At 38.4% G+C, this 17,247-nt stretch overlaps 1 protein-coding gene and 1 pseudogene across 1 annotated transcript in view; both read right to left on the minus strand.

The window, feature by feature from the left end:
- LOC138305885 (mucin-2-like) overlaps positions 1-17,247 on the minus strand; it is a 403,923-nt gene that overhangs the window by 139,871 nt on the left and 246,805 nt on the right. The gene's annotated exons all lie outside the window — the stretch shown is intronic.
- On the minus strand, positions 4,452-5,594 carry LOC138305464 (uncharacterized; annotated as a pseudogene).

A 17,247-nucleotide genomic window follows, 5' to 3' on the forward strand; every position in this document is an offset into this window, starting at 1 on the left:
CAAACCTTATTGCCACATTTAATCATACGTACATACTCGGGTTCTTGGCAGATGCAGTATAGTGTGTCCGACTCCATACTTTGGTGTTCTTCCTCAGGTTCAGAATTTGGTATCTGTCTCTCAAGCTTCTGTGTCACTATTTCTGGCAAAACATTGTTCATGAAAAATTGGGTAGCCTCAGCAAACATATTATCACAATCAAAGTACTGCAAATACAACGCAGCAGATACAGTAAAATTAGAATGAAATTAAATGAATGTGATGAATTCAGTACTGCCATCAAGTCCTGTTGATTAAATGACATTTGATACACCACTCTGGTTTTATGAAGAAAAAAATGACCAATTCATATAAAAACATCAAGCTGTTAAATGTTAATACATTCTCCAGAAAACAAATAATGTAGGTCCTGGAAATTTAAGTTTAATTGAACTATTATCTTTATGCATGTTTCATGAACATTTACTGGAGTTTCTGAAAATAGAAAAAAAAAAATATAATAAAACAAATCGTAAAACATTCTCAAAGTTAGGGATCCATGGTTAACTCTATATTAGTCATGAAATATTTATTGTTATGTTGTGCTGGTAAATATTACACAAATCTTCAAATTATGCAGGGTTATTTCAATTTGATTAATCAGTTGCTAATTAAATACATACATAATGAAATACATGTATGTCAAATTATATGAAGCAATTTAATAGGTTTTCTATGAGTTTACATTCTTGAAATGAATGGTAGCTGTAGTGTAAGATCATCTATCACAGAAAATATACCAGCTTCAAATCCTTGCCCTGGGGGCTCAACATTGGGGTCAGGAATGTTTGATATGTCCAATAAGGCTTGTGCAGCTGTCATGAGATTCTCATCTTGAAGATGAAGTTTTCTTTTTGTCGTCTCCCTTCCAGGGGTTCTTTGAAATCTATCAAGTTGCTGTGTTGGTGTTACCTTTCTGGCTGATGAGTAGCCCATCTTGACTGAAGGTACATAGTCAGGATGTGATGGGTTGTCATTCTTGCCTGACAAAATTCAAAATAAAATTAGATATATTTTATAAAATGTTAAAACCGTGAACGTTATCATTAAAGAACAAATAAAAACCTTGGAAGCCTCAATCAATCTTATGGTCCTTTCATTAACAACAATACATGTATACGTGATAATAAAGCGTGTCTATGAAAAAATGGTTAGGCCATAGAATTTTCTTCTTCTGGTTTGTTTGTTTGTTTGTTTGAGTTTTACGGCCCATCGACAACTAAGGTCATTTAGGGCCAAACTACAAGTCATGCATTAATATCAAGATAAAAGATCAGGGTAAGAAAAGGCAGGTAAGGACTAAAACACAGATTGTAAACGTTTATTTGATAAAAGGATTGCATGGGATTAAATAGTTTTGGCTAAAACACATGATGAAACGATGATATATTGATGATATGATGAGAAAACGTTCATATTTTGTTTAAAATACCGATTTCTTTGAGATAATTAAAAATACGATTATGTCTCACGGCATGAAACAAAGTGTACATGTCGGAGACATCGTAGTACTTATCTCGTATGTGCTTAAAATCAATACAGTGCACTAAAATATGTTCCACTGTGAGAGGAGAATCACATGCATGGCATGTGGGAGGATCCTCCCCTCTCAATAGATAGGAATGTGTAAAATATGTGTGTCCAGTTCGGAGCCGAGAGAGAACAACTTCCTCTCTGCGGTCTCTCCGACTGGACAGTTTCGGATTAAGTGTAGGTTGAATTTTAAACAGTTTATTGTTTGTTTCGGTAGACCACCTTTGTTGCCAATGGTGTTTGATGGCTGACTGAATTGAAGGTTTGATGTCGGTGTATGGTAGTTTCAAATCTGTTTGTGCTAGGCGAAGAGCAGTCTTAGCTGCTTTATCAGCCTGTTCATTCCCCTTTATACCCACATGACTTGGAATCCAGAGATAAGTAATTTGAGTTTTAGAAGATAATCGAAAGGTTCGGATTAAAAGATTTTGGATTAGAGTATTTCTAGGGTTTCTTGATTTCAAAGCCTGAAGAACCGAAAGAGAGTCTGAACAGATGATTGCCTTTTCAATGCGGTGTTCTTCGATATGGTCAAGCGCCAGACCGATAGCACATGCTTCCGCCGGCCCTGCAGGTAGGGCATTAGAATTGTACCTGCTGCCCCTATTGCATGATCGTAAAAGGCGACTAAATTTAGGATCTTATCTTTTCTCTTCTTCCTAACTGACTTTATCTTTCCTAATGCCTCCCTTGGCACCGCCTCACTTTTGGCCTTGAGTAAAGCGTTGGCCCCTGTGAGGAAGGCTCTGGATTCTGTCCCCTAGCCGAGACACACCAAAGTCTTTAAAAGTGGTAGTTTCTACTCCAGCTTAGCGCTAAGCATACAGGGAGTGGGACGACTGGTTGGCCCGTTGTCAGTATAATGTGACCGGGTGGGGTGTGTTGCTTGGTGTCTTCGGCGGCATGCTTCAGTGATATAGCACTATAAAAAGGGCAACAGTTCCACTATACAAGAAGACACAACATGAATATACCGCAGTCTCCCAAAACACGCACCTCGCACAACATACACGCAACACACCGCATACATGGGAGGCCGTCCTTACATGACCATAGCTGTTAATAGGACGTTAATTAATCAAACAAACAAACAAACAAACAAGCTTCCGCAGAGAAAATGGAGGCAACATCTGGAAGTCGGATAGAGGAACAGTGATTAGATGTACAGCATGCTGCCGCAACATTATCACCATCTTTTGATCCGTCAGTGCAGATCTGAACATGGTCAGGGAAAGCCCTAATGCACTCCCGAGATGGATTTGTGTTCTTCGGGTAATGCACTGGATTTTGCCCTCTCATGTAGAGATAAATTGATATCAGGTGTTTGAATGAGCCATGGTGGTACATACTCAAGTTTTGGTGACCCTATGTTTTTAAGTATAATTGGAAAGTGATCGCTCCCACAAAGATCATCGTTGACCATCCAATCATAATCCAGAAGAATTGATGGATGGCACAACGATAGATCAATGTGGGTAAGCGAGCCAGAGGCAGGGTGTAAATATGTTGGGGCATTGGTGTTATAAAGACATAAGCTGTTTTTATTAATAAACTCTTCGATACGTCTACCTCTATCGTCAGTGCCTGGGGAGCCCCAGAGGCTATTATGACCGTTAAAGTCACCCATGATAATATATGGCACTGGTAGTTGTGATACGATGTTACTCAGTTCATCACAACTAAATGGAGTATTTGGAGGTACATATGTAGAACAGACTGTTATTTTTCGGTGAAGAGTTGCGCTTATAGCAACAGCTTGTAAGGTGGTATTTAGCTGAATGTGTCTGTGAGGGACGTTTTTATGCACCGCCAACGCCACACCACCTGATGCGCGGCCACCTGTTGTTGGAGTTTTTGTGTATAGTGTAAATTGTCTGAGATTGATGGTGTCTTTCAGCATTATTTCTTGAAGGCAGAATATGGATGGGTTTTTTGTTTGTATAAGATGTTTTAATTCTTCTATGTTCGCTTTAAATCCGCGTATGCTCCATTGTATGATAGTGTTTGTCTCTATGTTGGTCCCTGAGGATAGTTTGTCGGACCGACAGGACTACTTGAAGTAGGTTGTTTGGTGGCGATAAATGTGTTGTCACCAAACTCGCTGTCGTCCGATAGAACATCATGATCATCATAGATGTTCCGTCCAAGGATAGGGTCATCTGATCCCTTACTGGGTTTGTTGTTTAGTGCAGGGAGCCTTGCCAGCTTTACCTTGGTGGTTTTGGTCTGGCGTTGCTCCTGCGGTGGTGTATTTGCTGGACGCTTGGCTTTATCGGGGAGTTTTTTAACGTCAATAGACGGTGAAGATATAGCACGTCTATGACGAGCAGCGGTAACTTTTTTCCTGATGTTCGGTGTTTGAATTTGGTGTTGTGTAAGTCCTGGAGACGCCGGTGGGATTGGCGTTTTAGCTCCAGGTGGCCCAGCAGGTGGTTTGTGTTGTGGCTTAGATGGACCCGACTTGAACCTGTTCGGGTCCCCAATGATTACTTTGCAGGCCTTAGCATCAGCCATATCTGGGACATCATTGTCCCAGTTAGGCTTGTCAACCAAGGCCTGGACCGACGCATGTTTGACGGTGACACTGTCAACAGGCGTCTTTGCGCGGGTTATCTGAGCATAGGTTGCCACATTCAGGTCTGAACGCTCGACTATCCTCCTAGCCTCGGGGAAAGAGACACCTTGAGTATATTTGACCCGTAATATCTCCCTCTCCCGAGTCCAGACAGGACAGGTGCGAGCAGACGCAGCATGGTCACCCCCGCAATTGACGCAGTGACGGTTGACAATGTCACATTCGTCTTTTTCTTCGGAGTGCATTCCGGTCACTTACGTGAAGAGAATCATGACCAGAAAGAGTGGCAACTTGGTCCCAACACACACTTTTATATTGACGTTCGCAACACCAACGTTACCGCAGAGCGTAACTGTTGGTTACCAGCGTTATGCTGTTACCGTCTACATTCCAAATCCATTGAGGTGCCGTAACTGCCAGAGGTACGGCCATCATGAGAGCAATTGTAGACGGAAAATGGTATGTCAGTACTGTGGCCGTGAAGGTCACCAGCAATATAATCAACTATATTGATATATATGCAAGACCACACACTTGTGTTTTTCTAACGAATCAGAAAGCAAGAGTTTATTGCGCGGACGAATATATTCATGAGTGCACGGAGTAAATTCATAGTAAATTCTCCCAACTCGCGATATCATGGTCTGATCGTGACGTCACCGACATCGGTCACACACTCAAAATTTCCCACGGCTTAACTTCAGTCAGAATCGGAGTCCTGTAGCTGAGCTATACGTTTGTACTTACGAGGAGGTGAAGTGTTATGAGATTAGTATTTTTTGACTGGGATGATATTTGGAATGAGATATTGAAAATTCCACCACTGATATTTGCACCAGAAAACATTCCCGTCGCAAGATTTTGTAGGCTTAAGTCTTTCTCACAACACGTGGTGACATCTGGTAAACTCTTCCTGTGTGGTGTTTCCGTCATGATCATAGGCCTGCGTGATACTGTGGAAGTTACACTGGAAGCTACACTGGAGGATACAGCAGACTTTTTCACATTTTGAAGAATTTCGCACATTTCAAGCTGTTGGTTAAATGAGGCGACGGCATAGTTATTTACGCTATTTACGTTTTTGTGACCAGAAAACTACATAATTGTCGTAGGAGCAACACCTAAATGTAGGAGTTTAGTACACAGTGTCTTTCTCAAGGATTGGTTTGTTTTCTTACCAGTTAAAGCAGCATTACTTGCCATTGTTTTCATCATTACACTGAGTTTGTTTCTTCCGACGGGTTGATTTTTGAACCACTTTTGACCACTATTGTTTTGATTAACAGCAACATAAAATGGAGATTCGGGTGTATTCATCGCTTGAGGTCGATGCTTTGCATACAGTTTGTAGGCCTCGATCGGACATCGCGACTTGTTTTCAGGATCTCCAAACTGTTCCCGATTAAAAGATCTCATGTGAGTACTGTTTCACCCTCTTGTTTTTGTTGTTCTTTCATTAAATTCCAAGTATTCTGATCCAGTTTCATCCTGCTTCAATTCTATATCTCCCCATTTTAATTGTCTGTTCTCATCACACCCCCTAAACCCCAAAAGTTTAGTGTTATTGAACCAGACGGCGTTTAGCAAAGCATGTGGGTTGTCATGATCCAGCTGACCACATTCCCACAACATTTCCTCTTCGTTGTCTGAGACAGGTTGGGGTTTATTGGGACGATTCCCAAGTCCTTTCTGTTTCAACTCTTTACGCCGAGACTGACGACTCATGGCAAATAAATCCGAGGTTAAAATGTTATAGCGGTCAATACCCCTGTGAAAGCTGGTAAGAGTATCAAATTCATAATTAGGACCATCATTCTTCTGAAGGGACAGCAAAAACCCACCAATGTATGTATCTAGTTCAAATGGCAGAATCTAAAGAACATCCCTGGGGTCGGACCTAGGAGGAGCTTGGATCCAGACTTTTAATCTTTTAATGCACCCCTCAGTTTCTTAACAGTGTTTTCATTTCTTTTACTCAGGATGTAATTTCTCAGATCTGAGACACCGGAAGTGTAAATATGGGATGGAATAAGGTCATCGGCGTCGTCTAAATCAGATGAAACATGGCCATGGGTATCGGGGGTGGGGTCAGGAGGAGGGGAGCACACGACGCAGTGGTTGAGGATGTTGAACTTATTTCATTTCCAGACTTCGATGTTTCGTTACCTCCAACTTGAGGAATGCTTGATTCATCATCTGTCTCTGGATCCATCAGTACATCATGTAAAATGTCGAAATTCCCAACAAATGCCATTATAAACAAAGCCAACACCGGCTCTGATAACAATGTGTAAGCAGACGACAACTTCTTGTTATTTGCTGCCAACATCCTCCTTTTAATATTTCAAATTTAAATTCTACCCAGAAGTATTCTATGTCCACAACATTATTTTTATTAATTTATATTTTAAAATAAAGTACAAAAATAAAATGTACAATTTATTAACTACAGTAGCAAACTTTTTTTTCAGAAATAAACCAATGCAATACAAGGGAATTCCCCTAAAAAGTAGTTCCGGCTAGTAGGTAAATACAACATTCCGTATTGTACATGTGCAATACAAAACATTGTATTTCATTGTCTGAAATTTGCTTGTATTACTATAACCAGATTCAACAGGTATGTGATAAAATAATATATCTTTGAAACAAAAGAATGTATTCTTTTATGAAACATAGTTGTAAGTGTTTTGCATAGCATACACGTATATGAAATGTAAAAAGAGTCAATACAAAGTGGACAAACGATCTGGAAGAAATGACATTACCAAGTACAATAAAAGTACATTAAAACAGCAAAATAACATGGGAAAATATAGAGTATTATAAATATACTAATATCTTTATTAATAATTGTCTTCAAGAATCACATTATCAAAATATATTCAGTATTCGACTGTCAGATTAGTCCCCTACTTGCCAAAAATAAATCGGACAAATGGAAATGTTTATATTATTGGTAATTTTCTTCCAGACTGTCACATTATCAAAATATATTCAGCATTACAAATACATTGCACCTAACTGTCATATTATCAAAATATATTCAGCATTACAAATTCATTGCAACAAAGACTGTCAGATTACGCCCCAACTTGCCAAAACTATATCTGACCCATGGAAATGCTCATATTATTGATAATTTTCAGCAAGACTGTCACATTATCAAATACATTGCACCAATACTTTCAGATTAGGCCCCAACTTGCTAAAACTATATATGATCAATGGAAAAGTTATATTATTGATAATTTACTTCAAAAGTGTTTCACATTAGTTCAAAACGCATTCAGTTATAGAAACACAGATCTTAAAAGTTCGTTTATGTTAGCTGACTTTTACTGGCATCATTCATTACAACATCTTGAAACTCATCCAAGGAGAAAGCTTCCAGGAATTATCCCATGTCTATTATGTAATCACCGTAGTTACCATCAATGTTGATGACAACCTTCTTGTTGCCTTCTTGGCTGATTCCCTCTATCATTCCAACAACCTCCTGTGATGACATTTTTCCACTTTCTACAAGGATACAAATATTCATTAACATAATGGGATATATTTTAATGTTTTACTTCAAGTTTCATTTCTTCATAAGTTATTCCACACTATTAAGAAATTACCAATGTGATCATTACTAGCAATAAAGCTCCATATGTATTGTATATCTTACAATAATGTTATTATTATGTGGGTCATTTATTGATTTAAAAAAATAGTATGGTGATGATTAAAAGATTCGTCTGGTTTATGATATCATATGAACATGACAGGGATTTAAAATTAAGTTAAATATGACCATTGTAGAAAAGTACCATGTCGTACATATTCTTACAGATACAACAGTATTCCAGGTACTGTGAAGTTGAGACTGCCTTAGATATTCCCCTTTCACTCATTAGGTCACTGAAATGAATTCCCCAACACGGACATGAAGATCAGCCAATTCCCTCCAAAGTGACGCGCGAATTTCAATTGCCATCTTCCTCAATGTGGTGGTGTGTATGTTACTATCCACTGTCTGTACTTTGACAGTTTTCACAATTCATTCTTTAAATAAAAATTTTAATCGAAATATTGTACAATATACATATTTTACTAGCTTGCAAGACTGCAAGACTGTATTAAAAAAACTGACTCATTCTTGTCAATAGTATAAAACCTTTTTTGACCCGTTACGTTGTACGCCGGGCACTGCCTCCGTCGAACGATTACGTTGGGCGCCAATGTCACGAGAGTGATTATAATATGGGTATTTGTTCACGAGTACATAAATAGATTCCAGCAGCTATAAACAGTTGACAATATTTATTACACACAAATGGAGACAGATAACCCTGAAATAAAAAGAACAATACCTGACAATATGTAGGGACACATAAATTAACATACTACTAAGTTTTAATTATATAAAGTATATTAATTATATTGCATAGTGAAGAATAAGTTAATTACTTTATTTCTAGTTATATATTAAAAAACATACCTTTCAGTACTGTGGCCGTAAAGTACACATGTACAGGCTTCTAGGTCGTGTATGTCCAGTGCCTATTTTCCACAATGTGACACACTCAACCAATCCATTCACTCGCCTCTCATACGTCATCATAAGTCATCATAACAACTTACACACACATATTTACATGTACAGGACATTACGTAGGGCGTTAGAATTGTACCTGCTGCCCCTATTGCATGATCGTAGAAGGCGACTAAATTTGGGATCTTATCTTTTCTATTCTTCCTAACTGACTTTATCCTTCCTAATGCCTCCCTTGGCACCGCCTCACTTTTGGCCTTGAGTTGAGCGTTCGCCCCTGTGAGGAAGGCTCTGGGTTCTGTCCCCTGGCCAAGACACACCAAAGTCTGTAAAAGTGGTAGTTTCTGCTCCTGCTTAGCGTTCAGCAGACAGGGAGTGGGACGACTGGTTCGCCCGTTGTCAGTATAATGTGACCGGGTGGGGTGTGTTGCTTGGTGTCTTCGGCGGCATGCTTCAGTGATATAGCACTTTAAAAAGGGCAACAGTTCCACTATACAAGAAGACACAACACGAACATATAGCAGTCTCCCGAAACACACACCTCGCACAACATACACGCAACACACCGCATACATGGGAGGCCGTCCTTACATGACCATAGCTGTTAATAGGACGTTTAATTAATCAAACAAACAAACAAACAGGACATTACATGACACAGGGACATGTAAATTCAGTCAATACACAGCGCATGTAGTTAAAACACCATATACACCATATTATATATATGGTGAATTTAAACACCGCGACACTTATGTGTATGAAAATTAAAAACATGAAAAAGGAAGTTTGCGCTAAAGAAAGATGGAGTATAATTCTAGTAGAGCGGGGCTGCAATTGTTGAATCAGGTATACAGCCTTGACATTTATATTAGACTATATACACAAAGATGGGTGGAGTTTTGCAAAGTAACATTTACCATTTACCATGATATTTTCAGCAATGTTTCCATGGTAACGGAAAAAGTGCAAAAAATGAAAACCTAAAAATAGCAAAAGGTACTACTAGACCATAAAAAGATGAAGTTTCGTGGAAATATCTCTGCTGGTTTTAGAGTTATGCTCCGGAAATGATACTGCTACAAAAATGATATTTTCAGCAATGTTTCTATGGTTACAGAAAAAAGCACAAAAAGTGAAAACCTAAAAATAGCAAAAGGCACAACTAGACCATCAGAACAATGTGTCTATGAAGTTTCATGGAAATATCTCTGCTGGTTTTAGAGTTGTGCTCCGGAAACGATTCTTACACAAAAATCTGCCACTTTCAGCAATGTTTCCATGGTTTAAGAAAAAGTACAAAAAGTGAAAACCTTAAAATAGCAAAAGGCACTACTAGACCACAAGACCAATGTGTCTATGAAGTTTCGTGGAAATATCTCTTCTGGTTTTAGAGTTATGCTCTGGAAACGAACCTGGTACAAAAATATGATATTTTCAGCAATGTTTCCATGGTTACGGGAAAAATGATAAAAATAGCAAAAGGCACTACTAGACTATAAGAACAATGTGTGTATGAAGCTTCGTGGAAATATCTCTGCTGGTTTTAGAGTTATGCTCCAGAAACCATTCGTACGGACGGACGGACGGAACCCATTTGTATATCCCCCGCCAACTTCGTTGGGCGGGGGATAATTAATCAAGATTGACATGTGGTACTGGTTACATGCAGCAGCAGAGGTTGTGCACTATAAGTAAATTTTACGCCCACTTCCTTATCAGTTTAATTAGTTTTAGTTTGTTTAAAAATAAATAACGCCAAGAAAATTATTTGATTAGAGTCTACACCATAATTGCATTAACAACATTTTGGAAATCATATAATGAACTAGATGTCTTCAGGAAAGTGTATTTTTTACATGTAATTGGTGATTAATACTATATATATGTCTTAATCTTTGTACACTATACAAATTAAGAAAAACATGATGCACTTAAAAAAACTAAATACACGGAGGCCTGGGTATATGACTTATTAAAGGCCTGAATAGACAGACTTTAATCAAATCATCATTTAATGTATCAAACACAACACTGACTTATCAAACCTAAATTTGAAGCGTTTCAATCATTGAAGTATACCTTAGATATATTATTGACTTTTTCATTTTAATTTCAGGTAAAAAAGTGACCTGCCTTTAGACCCTGACTACATCCCAAGTCCTAATCTAGGTTACTAGAAAAATTATGCAACTCCAGCCACTAAGTCGGGGCGTCTTCAGCGCAGAATTGAGAGGCAAGAACGTGTTCATCGATCAGATGCTGCATTTGCATTACTCGATTTACTGAACGTTGATACACCCAATGAGGACCCGGATAAAAAGAATACTGCTCCTTGTAACTTCTTTCAGAATACTGAAATGACGCATACATTCCTCTGTGCAGAAAGAATAACTTAATTATACCTAGATATTATATTTCCCGAGGGCCTAGGTAAAAATGTATTACCCCGATAGTCTAAAATGGAATGCTACATTTGTTCACATTTTGAAACATTAATTTATGATTTACTGAAACATGAATTGTTCTGCTAGAAGAGATATCCATTCTGATTTTTATGAAACTCAAACTTAATCAAATAGTTCAACATCTTGCGATGCGTTTTTTTTATTCCTGATGGACATCTGTCTGATCTCCTAAATAAAGGACTTCCAGGTATAGTCAAGATACTTTGCTTTTTTGAACAGTGGCCCCATAAAGAGCCCATGAAGAGACAATCGGAAATATGCCTAAAGTTGTGAAAAAGTTATTTCGAAATTGAAGATGCATACCGAGGTGTTCACTGAAAGGCCAAAGAATCTCACATCTCGTGCTATAACTTGGTTCAAATACAAACACAATAACACTTTAAAATTCGTCATTGCTATTAATCCCTGTGGTAGCATTTCTTGTGTATCTAGAGCATTCGGTGGAAGGCTATCAAATATATAGAGTATGGGGACATAGTTTTAGCGGATCGAGGTTTTCTGATCAGTGCTGCTGCGGACCTATTGTCTGTGTAGTACTTTTTTGTCTTTTAATTGAGAACACCAGCGACAAATTGCTAGGTAAATAGCGACTAGCTCCTTCACATTAATGTGTTCTGATTTAAATGGTGGTAAATCAAGATTCCAATTAGTATAATAATAGTCTCCACAAAAATAACCTCCCGCACCATGATCACAGGCATCAGTTTGTAATGAAGTTACAGGTTTTGTGTTTAGAATTTTGCATGTACCATTGAACTGGCTAATGAAGGTAGACCACCAGAATATATCCTGATAAAACTCGGAGGATAGCAGCACTTTGTGGTGACGGTGTTTGATGGAATCTTTCATGTTGATGATACGTCTTAAAAATGTGCGACCACCACAAATTTCTTGAGCAGCCCAATTAAGCTTCCCACACAGTGTTTCGAGTTGGGCTTTACTAGCACGGCGCTTTCTTTGATACGACAATAAAAGAGTTGAGAACTCTGCAAGTTTGTTTGGCGGTAATTCAAATGTCATTTAGATGCTGTCGATGATGATACCAAGAAAACAAATCCTAGTATTTGGACCCGCTACTTTGGAGTAGTTTATGGAAAAACCTAATCTGCGTAAAACGGTGATCAGTCTATAGAGGGCTTTTGAACACGCCGAGAAAGTCTTCCCAAAGATTAAGAAATCGTCCAAGTACACAATAACAGTAATACCATATTTAGCCTTTAAAATCCGACATACTGAGTTGTTGAAAAATCTGAGGGCTCTTAACAACCCCAAAAGGGAGACGAGAATCGTAAAGGTAGGTCGGAGATGAGTCACCTGTAAATGTCCATTTTAATCCTGTGGCGGAATAGTTTGACGGATGAATAGGTACAGACCTGTATGCAGCACTAAGGTCAACTTTGGTTAGGTAGCAACCCCGAGTTATGTGTTTATCTACTTCACGGAGGTCCATATATGAACAGGAACAGTCTGTCGTGATATGATCATTTAGAGAAAGACCTGATGGCCTGCTCGCATCATGAATCAGACGTATTTTGTTATCCGAATTTGGAATCGCGCCCAAAGCACTGACAATTCGCGGTTTTTCACTACAAACAACATAGTTACCATGGATAATCTCAGTGTGAACTTGTTTTTCAACCAAGTCATGGTATTTAACACATGATGAATAATTGTAATTTTCAACATCAATAATATTGTTCATGTCTAGCTCATTGTCGAATAAATCGAACCCATTTTTTACATCACTTAATATGTAGTCCCTATCAAAATCATGCTGATCGAGTAAGTCATTCCAGCTACTATAATTCAGAGGACCTAAATTGTCACTTAATCTAGGCGCTGGACTCTGAATATCTACTTTTTTGACTCCGCGTTGACTGGGTGTTTAGTGGCCGGATGGTCTCGCGAGAAACACAGAGACCAATTATGAGCTAATTTGCAGTTTGTCGAAACACGGTCACAGTACTCAATGTTGAATCGTCGACAAATGTCTTTGCCGTTGGGTAAGAATGGACCTTTCTGGCGTTTTGAAGCTGGAGAACGTCCATTTGGACTGTCTTGGTATAGATGTAATGTACCTGCATTAGGTTTTAGGATTAACTGGAAGTCCTGAATGTCACGACGTGGAGAACCCCAAGGGAAGCCGTCCTTGCACTGTGCCTCGCGATATTCCTTGTCATACAAGGTGACACTACCCCTGGCATAACGACTGAATAGACGCAATGCATTTTGGGTGTGTTTGATATATTGTACTACCTCTGGGGTCTTTATTTCACCCTTGTTGATCATGTGTATTAAAATTCCCAGGCTACCATATCCCCACTGTTCTACGGACAATTGGTGGACTTATGGACGTGATTTCCGATTGAATTTTATGCCGTTGTCCGTTATGGTAATGCCCTCCTCGCGAATCGAGGGTTCTTCCCAAACAAAATCTTTGACTTTGTATGCTTTTATTGACTGACAGTTTTGGGGTGTTTCGTTGATACCCGACACACCTAACATATCACATAGTATTTTAAAAGATTCAGCGTTAGTGAAGTGACCTTTTTTGTCAACGTTTATCTGACCCTGGGTATCAACACTTGGCCTACCTTGTTCAAGTTGTTGGGAGACTCTGTCCGACGTCTGGTCTTATGTAACCAATTTGGTCTGCATATCAGCGATCCTTTGTTTTGTTTGTTCAATGTCCGACATTAGTTTTAATTTTTTCTCCTCCGCTTGCAGATCTGCCAGTTGTTTTTCCAATATGTCGGTTTCCCGCGTAATTGCGCTAGGCCTAGCCGGTTGAGAGTCATGCACCACGTGTTTTCCTCGTCCGAGGGATTTTGAAACTGGCCGAGGCAAAGTTCGTATTTTGGGGGTTACATCTTGCTCGGACCCATTTTCCGCGTTGCACCATGTCAAATCGAGGTGTTCCTCTTCGGATGTCTCCGAATCCTGAAGGGCCTCGTGTACCACGGCCGCCGCCATTTCAAAAAAAAATGTTCCGGTTTTGTCAGAATCAAACGCTGACTTTGGGCTTCCTAAAACTCTGGATACACGTATTTTTTCCCGTGGTCTCAATTCCATGTCATAAACAGTTCATGTTGGTGATAGTTCTTTGAAAAACATCTTTTAAAAGATATTTAATGGCCCACCAAACGTACTCCCATACTGCATGGAGCTATGCGTTGTAACAGCTTGCACATGGCTGTAAAACGTTACTACTTAGAGAGCATGGCAAGGGGGGGGGTAACTCTAACCGCCATGTCCGGAAAAGGCCCCCAGAGGCCTGCATATATTTACAGTCTTACAAAATTTAATTTTACCAAAATTATCACGTTATACACATATTGCCAATCTGATTAAAATGCAGATCCTTATTATCACTACGTTAGATAAGAGGATATGAGAAAATCCCATTAGGGGTCATGTCCAGGTGACCTTTGTAAATGGCCAATCAAATTGCTGCTGGCAAAATTTTGACAGTGAATTTCAGGGGACGAAATAGTTTGAAAAAATCTGTCCGAAATATTTTCGTTTACGTAATCATCTCGCCTAAAGAACACAATAAAGCTAATCATATTTATATGTTGGGGCGAAATGGCGTTGTTAATTGAAAGAGCAACGTGCAGAAAATGCATTTGTTCTGCATTTCACGTGGTATAAAGGTCATCCGAACATGACGCTTAATCGGATTTTCTCAGATCCTCTATTGATCGGAATGGTTATAAGGATCTGTATTTCAATCAGATTGACATATTGCAGATATCATATGCCATGATGTTGAATGAATTGCTACGTTATGACTATAAACTGTTTATAAGTGTTCGTTATAAACATGTTTCACTGTATATTGACATTTCCTTGGCACTTCTATTATTTAAACTTACCAAGGCAAAGTGAAGTATATGATGGCATAAATGACGCCCACCACGTGACCATTATGACGTCTGTTCTATCTTGTGGATTAATCGTCGTTGATAGACCCTAAAATGAAATGTTAATGCAAATATACGCATTAAACTATATTCCTATGGCATCTATGGTCTATATTGATGCCAGAGCATTGCAGACAATAATCTCATAATGCGCTAGTGCGCATATTGAAGATTGTCTGTAAAGCACTGTGAGTCCTATGCGTGTTCACTTTGTTAATTGTCAATATACAAGGTGTTCAGTGATGATATCGGGCAGCACCTTTTCAAAAAGGAATGTCCTGCATTTGGACACACAGTCTCTACAAAATGCAGCATTTTACGGAGAACAAACATGCATTTGCAGCTGAACTTGAGTGAAGAATCTGTGTTGTTTTTACGCTTAAGGCTATATAGCCTTACAGCGTTTTGAGATTACCTTCCAAACCGGAAATACCTGAAATGCGCTTTCGACTACGACACCACCTAGCGTGAAAAAGTATTACAACTCAGATCTAAAAAAAAAAAATCCGCTTTCTAAAGCAAATATGCTGTCATAGTGTAATTATGATTGCATGAAAAATTCTATGGTATTTCCTTAAATGTTATTGTTTCAAAAATATGTGTCCAAAACTATAATATCGCTTTCTATTAATGGGAAATAGTGAGAATAATTTGCATGAATGATAGCGATCGATGACCTAAATTCTCGCCAGTCATTTGCATATAGGATGAACTTCTGGTTTAGGTAACACTTATAAAGGAATTGACAGGATTTCAGTATGTATAAGTAGGGCTGGTACGGGTACTTACTTTTGTCCCCGGGTACCCGAATTTAAGTGTCCGATCCGTACCCGGGTACTCGACATGTATTGATATGTAACCGATGTTGTATGGGGCGATCTTCAGATGGAGCAACATTCAATGTAATCATAATAATATGTGAGAGATTTATTCTTCATGACTACAAACGGTATTGGTATATCAATTTTATATCAATCGGTTACATCATACAATCGTAATGTAACAAACTGACAGAGCCCAGTATGTCCGTGACAGTTGTTGTTTTCCCGCACATATGCGCAACAGGAAGTACAAAAGAGTGACGTAGTCTTCGTTCGGATAGCCTCTGATGTTATCTCATACAGCTTAACGATAGTGAAAGTAAGCCTGTGCGCCATTCATGATAGTTCTCCGATCATGAGAAATAAATATTGCAACAATGTTGCTTGTGAACATGTCGTAAGCAGATGAAGTGTCATACTTTGTGAGTAAAACAGAACAAAAGAGTGCTATTTTGTACTTCTTGTAACTGAATTTTACGTTTACACAGACATCTGTCAGAATGTTTCCTATTTTGACGGATAACCGGCCGCGTGCACATGTATCCTACAAGTATTTTGACGGGTACCCGGGTACTTCAGCAACCCGACCCGTGTGACAGTAATCTAGGCCTACAACATTCCATTCGTATTTGGAGACAGAAACAGCGAAAATCGTAAGTGTTCATTTCGTTTTGCTTCTACAGTAAATAAATTACACATGAAGTGAACGTACGCGTCTGTGTGTATTTCTGCTAACATATGTGATATCGATGTTTTAATTTATTACAACATGAACAAGAATATTACTTTAAAATTTTGGAGCAGTTTCCTTTTCAAATTCGAAGTTGACAAAAATTAACTGCTAGCATTATTTTCTAATTTTATGACATACAATAATACATTTAAGTCAGTATAGGTGTAACAGATTAAATTTGCTAAATTGTCTATATAGATACCGTGGTAATGGAGTATCACATCCCAAAACATATGTACACATTTTTGTATAGTGTGTGTAACATACATGACAATGAATTAGCATATTGATGCAATCAATATAGACATACAATCATGCATACACAATACATTTGTACATGTATATATATGTACATAATATACATGTGTGTATATATGGAGTTTAAGAGACAAGTGTAATAAGGCTAGATTTTATTAAGACAATTATTATATCTGATTTAAAAACTGGAAACATGAACTTAAAATATTGATAAAAATTAATATTATGATGGTAATATATATTAACTCAAATTACTTGTATACAAGACTCCACAACTGACTTGAACTTCACAAAATTCTTGTTGCAGTTAATGTTAGAGGACTCTATAATTTTTTTTATTGAAATTATTGCATATTT

This window comes from Argopecten irradians, chromosome 13 (genome assembly GCF_041381155.1).
Source record: "Argopecten irradians isolate NY chromosome 13, Ai_NY, whole genome shotgun sequence".
Classification (NCBI taxonomy): domain Eukaryota; kingdom Metazoa; phylum Mollusca; class Bivalvia; order Pectinida; family Pectinidae; genus Argopecten; species Argopecten irradians.